This window comes from Opisthorchis viverrini (genome assembly GCF_000715545.1).
Source record: "Opisthorchis viverrini unplaced genomic scaffold opera_v5_66, whole genome shotgun sequence".
In the NCBI taxonomy this organism is placed as follows: domain Eukaryota; kingdom Metazoa; phylum Platyhelminthes; class Trematoda; order Opisthorchiida; family Opisthorchiidae; genus Opisthorchis; species Opisthorchis viverrini.
Genome location: NW_008751723.1, coordinates 1,301,746 through 1,310,722, shown reverse-complemented (window position 1 = coordinate 1,310,722; position 8,977 = coordinate 1,301,746).

Here is an 8,977-nt window from a genome sequence, read left to right as displayed (position 1 = left end):
CCGGAATGTCCGTCAACCTTATATCCTGCTGGAACACAAAATTGCATGCCATTGGCGAAATAAATTCACTTTGTAAACTAATTCGGTTTTGACGGGGGACTCATATGAGCTTTCGATAATCCCCACATTCACAAGATTCCTCAACTAAATGGACTGCATGTAAACTGCTTAATGTCTCTGTTGGTACGACATTCGAAATATCACTGAAATCGAAAAATGCTGAAAACTCCTCGACTGCTAGACTATGGCTTCCAACTCGTCAGAGTGAGATTAACTTACTTGTGGCATGCAGTGCAAGAAGAGGAATTGGGAACCATCTGAATACCTATAAATTCCAGGCCAATTACACAGGAAGCAAGACGTTTCTCGTCATACGGTTCTTTGAATAAAGAAGCCAATACCCGAAGGGTCAGTAGGTTTCAGGTCATGGTAACTGAATCTATGCAGCTTGTGAATAGTGCGAATTCATTCCCCAGTGGAAAATATTTGCGCATTGTTCAGCCATCTGTCTTATTGCTCTTGAAAAGGTCGTGGATTTGAGTTTTCAAACTAGATTCGTGAGACGCTCTCGACAGGTATTACACAACTTCTTGGTCCATCGACCAGTAGTATGGTGTCACTTGCCTGAAATTCCTGAGATTCTGTTACGAAAGGTCACTGTGTCCCTAAATTCCTGCCTGATTGACTTATAATTGGGCTACAACATTGAGAAAGTGCTTCGAGTTGCTTGGGTTTCACCAGTTCGGCAAAACATTTCCTAAAGCTTGTAAACCGAATTCGAATCCTTTAGGATTAGGCGATGACCGGAAGCTCCACTTATCCTCTCGCCTAGGGACGATTCATACTGAAGCAGCACTGGTTCAGCTGAATATTGAGTTGCGATGAGACAAAATTTAACCACAATTGGCAACTATGAAGTTGATTCATAACTGTTCATAATGTAGACTCTCGACCTAAGCCTTGACGTGGTTTTCGGCTTTCAGCGCTGCAACGATCCCGTAGCCCTACTAACCCCTTCTCACCACACAAGCAAACGTTGCTAGGCTTTTGGATTATCAGTTTTCTGACCGATTTTCCTTATGCATCCCGCGCCCATTGTCAGACTCTCGACCTAAGCCTTGACGTGGTTTTCGGCTTTCAGCGCTGCAACGATCCCGTAGCCCTACTAACCCCTTCTCACCACACAAGCAAACGTTGCTGGGCTTTTGGATTATCAGTTTTCTGACCGATTTTCCTTATGCATCCCGCTGCCCATTGTCAATAAGCAAAATAACACCTTGCTGAATCCATAAGACCTTCTCTGCTTGGGAGCTTACAATGTTCATAACTTATATCCAACTGGCAAACAGGCAGCGATTTCTCAGGCCCTATACTCCCTTGAAATTGACGTATGCTGTGTCTCTGAAACAAGCATACAAGTCTCAAGCGTGGTCACGTATCTCAAAACACCAGGGATGAAATCAGCTCTTTCACATTTCACTCTGCGTGAATCCGGGCGACAAACCTTAGAATATGTGGCGTGGAATAAATGGAGTAGACTCAACTGGATCACCTGGCTATCACCCACAGGTTGAGAGCCACAATTCAAAACTGCCGTCCTCTCTTGGGCACGCAAATGGATTGCGATCATGCCATCCTTCTAACATGTCTTCAGGCCGTCGCTAGTTATCAGATCCACCATCTTCGGAGAACTACCATAGTTCATCAGTATCGATCTGAGCTAGATCAACTACCCTCTTCAGTATAACTGCACTCTGCTGCTAGCGGGCACGTGGATGAAGCACTGCAGAATGTCAAAGGAGCTACGCTGGTGGAGTTCAATACTCTCTCCGACCTCTCCGATACAACCAGATGACCACTGGAGATTGTCACGATCGCTAGCACTGAAATCCACACCAGCAAGCAACGAGTGTGGTGGCACACGGAAATCCCACAAATACTGAATAATGAAGAGTCTAAGGAAAAACCAAAAGCTTTGGTGGAGGTGAAAAGGCTAAAAATGGAGGAGAAGGCTTATGGAAACGGAAAAAGCCGCCCCTTATACCAACTAATACGACTGAATCACCGGAGGAAACAAACGGCCAGTGAAACGACTAGTGTGAAAGTCTGCTCGGCTATCAACTCGCAAAACTGCTGAATTGATTCATAGGCCCGACACTGATGAGAGCAGTTTAACTGGCCTACCGCAAAACAGCCCCTGCTGACACTGCATGTGGACGAATAAAATGTAGATATTACTCATTCATCAGAAAAAATAAGGTACGAAATATATCTGCTGGAATGTAAAGAGCCACCAGAACCAGATGAGCTGCATCTAGCGCTCTTCTAGGACGGCGCAGAACACCTGTCTACCCATCTGGCAAAACATATTGATGCTATGTGGAATGAGAAGAAAAGGCCTATAGAATGGACCGCACACAGCTATTCCCATCTTCAAAACTGTGGAAAGACCAGCGTTAGCCTGGCATCTGTAACCCCAAAGCTGTTCTCATGTTTGCTACTTCGGAGGTTAATTAAACACAGATAAAGGCAGATAGGCGAAACTTATGCTGTATCTCTTCCAGAAGGAGGATGCATCGATCAAGCTCTTACCCCCCGACGGATTTTGGTGCAGTGACTGCTTCCAAAAACCAAAAATTTCGGCCATTCTTGGCTTAAAAGCTATCTTAGACTCTGCGGACCGTCAGGCACTATTGTATTTTCTATGAACCCTCCCTAAAGCGTAGTATGCCAACTCCCTTGAGCGCGTGAAGGTCTACTAAAAACTCTGGCTTGAGTTGAATAAATCATATGGTGTCAGACGACGATTTCCTCTCTCCCCTCCCTCTTCATATGCGCCAATAATATTACCATGGAAGACTGACTCCCAGTCTTTAATTCCTGTGAGGTGGAAAATTCTTCCGGAGCGTTCACCCACTGCTTCTGAGCATGCAAATATCACAGCTCTACTTTTTTTATTTCGCCATCATCACGCAACAATATTAAACAATACAAATAATTCAGCCTCACGGTTCAAAATTCGCATTATACCTGCAAACCGTACAACCAAAATGGTTCCTTCTTGGGTGACTCGCGGTAATGTAGGATTCTATGGGATTGTGCAGGGTGGGCGGTGTTATATCGAAACGTAAAGGAGTCGATGGATGGTACCAGTACCTCAGATTTAATGCGATAACAATGCTTGCTTTAATTAAATCATGTTTAGGCCTTGTTGAATCTATCTAAACACTCCCATTCATTTACTTACTCCGACCGTGTGCTCACTCATCTCTACTTGCCTTGCTCCCCGAGTCCCTTACTCATGATTCACCCTGACGTCATCACGTCTGCGCTAGTACGCTAGCATGTGTGCGTATGTACCACTGACCTACTTACCCATGCGTATCCTTGTGAAGCCTGCGGAAACTCCCCTAACTTGTTCTGTCGATCTGTGTGTGATCTCACCGCCAGTCACCATCGCTAGACTATCCTCGGAAAGGTTACCCCTATCCTGTCAGGACGGGCCCAGACACGGAAAAAGTACATGTGCAGAGAGTGACGCATCCCAAAAGTCACCATCGGTACGACACGTCCGGAAAGCAGGTGCGTTGGCGGAGCTCACCAAACACGGCTTAGCAACATAAGACCAGTGGAGTAGGGCTGAAATTGTTCACGACCGGAACACCGCCATTGGCTGTACAAAACGAACAAGTGAACGACCATATTTGGCCATTTAGTCATCCTATATATCTGCACAGAAGCTCTGTATGTTTTGTCCTGACAATACAGCCGTGTCCCGACTTCTCTGTCATTTCCTTATCGCGTAGTCTGGCAGGCTCACTGCAGGCGTAAGCCATTGACGGTCACCCACGATACAACACACCCCCATAGGGAACCAGCATTCTGCTCGCCGTCGTCTGGTGTGCGGACTGAGATTTGCTGGTAGGTGTGCCGGTTGTTGACCCCAGGGAGGTGGACAATCAAGGTTTGTCATGTGATTTTACTTACCCTAGTGTAAACAGTACCGTAGATTTTCGAACCCACTTCTTCCTTTTGATATTCCGGGTCGTCAAAGCTCCGTATAAAAAACCTCAGCTATCAAGTTGCTGGATCTCAACATGCATCTGAGAGCTTGTCCGTTGATCTTGTTCCCCTGGATTTACAGGCAGTGACACGTCTACTCCCACCGAAGCTGCTTTTATTAGACGCCAACCAATCGTACAATCGTAAGCAGTCTGTGTAACATTCAGGGCGCTTAGTCCATTAGGTACCTCAATTCACGGGGTTGAAGTGGTGACATTTGACCAGGAGGGCTGTCGCGGTAGATTATGTCCCGAATGAGCACGCTGAATATACTGAATGTGCGTCCACATAACGCTCCGAAAGTCTCCACAGCTCCCCGAATAACGTGTGAATGCGGTCCGAAGCATAAGCATGTTTCGTTCTTCTGTCCCATACTGTGCAAACTACATACTTGGCCTTCAAACTTGGATGTTTTGCCGTCACTGAACGCTGTTTTCTCCCCTTAAATGAGCCTTTTAATCAGATGAGGACTTTCTTCACTTTCGTGCATTTCTAGTAGGAGGACTTCCATCATCAAGTGTGAGCTGGGGGTTGTTTTGATTACTGGTCTTAACATTTTCCGTCTGACAATGTCCCAAAGAGTATACAGTAAAGATCTCACCTGGATTACGATCGACTCGGAGTCCGTGATCAGAACACTAATCGGACAACTTTCGCAGCAATACCTCAAGTACCTGTACCAACACCTCTGCAGGTTTAAGCGATTCCTCCCCTCAGCGAAGATAAGAATGAGAATAATACCACTCAGTCGACACAACTCCATAAGTGTTTTGTTCATATCTGGAGCATAGCTCACCAGTGATCACTATTCAAAGACCGGAACACTGTAGTAATGGCTATGATGCATCGCACATTCCCAGCAAAGTTTAGTGGTGAATGAAAGCGATCTAGTGGGCGTTGCGTGCCTCAGTTTTTGCGTACTGAATGGAAAACAGTAATATATTCTGTAAGCAAAACTTCCTTGGGTGATATTCCGGAAATCTAAGTCCTAAGTTGAATAAGAGCAGAAAAACAAGGCAGTTGAAAGCTTATTATAGAAGACTCGAAAGCGAACATATGTTTCAAGAGTCCGTATTTGTACGCCTTCGAGTTACTTTGTTGGGTATCTCACCTCGCATACGAGCAGGGTAATGGGAAGTTGTGCGGCCTATGGTCACTCAGGATGGAGGTTTGGTCGCGAATGTACAGTTCGCTGACGAGTACCTTATTACCAAGTCGGTTTCCGGCTACTGAGAATAATGCTGAATAATGCTCTAACTTGTTTCCACTTGAGATGAACAATCTCTCTCGAAACACTTCTTCTGAAAGCCTATTCATCAAACTTTTAAAAAAGGCTAGTTCACTGATATGATATGATATAGGATGCCTGTACTGACATAACCGTCCTTTGCTATCTTTGCTATCTTCTCCAGTGCAGCGAATTTCTGAAACGTGCGTTTTCCCCACTGGCCGCACATCACCGACGATTGTGTTGAGATAAAGTGCCTCCCCATTGACACCGTAATCAAGCTACTCCTGAAACACTGGTGAACAAGGTTGCCCAGTGCCAGACATAACCGGCTCACCTTGGGTGCTTCCCTCGTTTCCGGTATCATTAACCTCACCTACGGCTATGACTGCATCAACATTGTTCTTCCAAACTCACACGTAAACCAGTGCTGACCCCTCGTCCAACCACTACAGTGGATGAGAACTTCGAGGCATGCAGTAGCCATGAGACCCAGATGACACTGACCACTGCTAGACCGAATTTCGACAAGCCTTGCCACAGTGGGCCAGCTGCAGTTAGTTGACCTCGTGGGAACGAGGGTACAACACGCGGAGTACATCGATAGCGTTTGGCCTGTGGTTGTCTATCAACTTTCGGGTTCTCCAAAGGCATGTGGTGCGACCGCGTTCACTGGTGAGTGGTCACTCTACTAACAAAAACAACTAAACGCGAGTTCAACTTGAGACTATTAGGTTTTCGGGCTCACGTTCGAAGGGGCTGTTATCACAATAAAGTCTTCTCATTTAGGGTTCTATGTGAAACCCAGCTATCCCTAGATGCACTCTGAATGTGTGAACTAAACCGGCGTATATTTGAATTTGCAGAATATTCCAACTACATATACAAGCTCCATTGCTGACTAGGGATGACTATGTTACACGCATCATCCAGATGAACGCCAAGGGTGTAAGAATGGAGTTAGTTAATAGACTTCTCATCCGGAATTGAAAAATTATCCTTAGCGTGCATAGCTTGGGGCAAAATAGTACCTGGTATAAAATGCATAAAAGTGGGGATAATGTGAAAACATGACTTGAATTATCTTAAGCCGTGCATCCCGGACTCTAAATTACCACATTGTACGAGCTGCAGAATCTCCGTATAACTTCTCGGAGAATGAAACGATCACCGAAAATGACTTACTTTATGCCGATCACGATTTAAGAACAGCCACATGACTAAGCGCACACAAAACGACAGAGAACGACGAGATCGCGCAAGCGAGGCTAAAATCAATAATTGTCATTTTAAAAGACGGCTGACTCCCCGAATGGACAGAAGTAAACAGCGTCCCTGACATCCTGTTCAATTTCACATAGCTATGCGAAAACTCTACCTTTGTTGCGGTCGTTTACATCAGTAGTGACCGACCGGAATAATATATTGGATTTCATCCTTGAAGATGCCACAGGTGGTTGCCTCGGTGATACTTCGTATTCCTCAGTTGATACTCATCTGTAGAACACAGTAAGAACTTATTCTTCCACTCATTGCTGTTATACTTCACACTGAGAGACGGAAAGTGCCCTCCTGGCACTGCCAACGAGGACAAGTTAAAATTGAACACCTTTTCACTTTCGTTCATTGAGGAAGTTAGGTGCAGAACTAATCAGGAAACTGGACTATATAGAAGTTGCGGATGACTTGTGATACTTGGTTTTTAGGATGATATTTTCAACAGACTGTAGCCAGTCCTGTGAAACAATCTGCCGTGCGTTTCCTCCTGACCGGCCATTATCGGGTGAATGTGGTCGGTTCACATTGAGATTTAGTCAATGTATTTTTTGAAGGTCTGAAGCACAATCGTGAGTCTGGCAACTGAAATTTTCAACCTCTATACAGCTCAAATGCGTGTTAACACGATATCATTGTGAGTTGCAATGCAGCATATGCAGCTGCATCACTATCTGCACTTCTTAGACCGAAGTTCGGGTAGATTCAAATTCAGATCTGACAGAAGAGATCTTGTACATTAGAAATTTTAAAGGATTTGATTCGTCCGATTCACGGATATTGAGCGAGTGGGGGTGCGATTTTGTTTTTCTCTGTTCTCAATGACGTAAAATTTCTACACTACTCAAAAAATGGTGGGAGAGGTGAGAAATTCAGCTGGATTCAGTTGAGTCTCCCGTTAAAGTCAAATTCATGTGCAAAAGAGTGTACTTGTCGAAGATCACGCAATTTGGGTCCAACCAGAACATAAGGTTGACGGAAACGCGGAGACTGCTTCCACCCGATGGGCCCCGACAAGGACGAAGCAGGTCGTGGGCTTCTGAAGAGTCCTCAGCAAATTCTTGACTAGTGTGTTACATATATCCAGTTATCTATTATAGTGTAGTTTCAACAGGCCAGTCTTTTGCAGCATAACATTATTTCAGCTAGTCTGCCTGTGTGTATATCAGCTTGGCGAGTATGACTCATCCAAACAACATGTTAGTCGACATCCTGCCATTCCCCGATACTTTTCTGCACCTCTTGCAGGCCTTGCTGGACAAGTTCAAGAGAACACCACATAAACAAGAGACCGTTCTGAGTTGCGATGTCGTTAGATGGGTCGAATTAATGCAGCATCGCTTGGTTGGTTTGATGATCTGTGAGGCCAAGAATCTTCGGTGTGTGAATTTTCAAGCCTTTGACTGCAGTAGTTCGCATTGTGCTACTATACGAAATTCAGGTCAGATTTGACCGTATTAGTATGGTTTTCGCAAGTACGTTCCAAAGCTGACTGGTGGGGCATACGCATGCAAGGTCCTTTTAGTACTACCAATGCAAACTCGAGAAGGAATTGCGTTGGACATACAGTGGTTTTGGTGATAATTCCCTTCGTATACTTCTTTCGGTTGAAACTGATGACTTGATCATTATAACCTTAACTAAAGGTTGTTTAGTGTTGTACACTTATCCAGGAAGATGGTAGTTCTATTATCCCTGAAGTTTTCTGGAATTTTCTCAGTGAACAGAAAAATGACCATCTATACAACCTGAGTTACCTGAATCCGATCAGTGGAAGACAGGTCACATGTACGGGGAGAATAGCAGGTTTAGATTGCAGTTTTATCTGGCAATAATAATGAAGATAGATTAAGCCTGGCCTAAATGATGCAAAATTTGGCGTTCTACCTTGAACGTTTCTCACATAATAGAACGACCCCCCTTTCTGTCCACAGCAAGACAGAAATACCAGGGTTAAGCAGTAGCAAATCATCAGTATTCTGCATTCTCAACGTTAGTCAGAAACAAATGGATTAATACACAATCGCCATTAGAGATGCCATTGATCACGAAATTGTAATCATATAGCGTATTTAGTCGTGGTGATTCACATATTTACATTATATACTGTCCTGGGAAAAGTTAGGAAGTGCGTGTGAGATGGCACAATTAAGTGTTTTAAAAATCTGCCTTTCCTTATACTAACAATGAGACAGGAGACTGAACGATTTTATGACCTTTCATAACGCCCAATGACCACAAGCAGGCCTTTATTGTATCCAAAGAAGTTGGAAAAACAATCAGAAACAGTCGCTGAACTAACCGATAAAACTATTTAAGATGCGTAACAACATGATGCTGAAAGAAAGCTCCGTAGAATGGACACAAATCACAGGCAAAACGTGTTGGGTATAGTATACACGATTAACAATA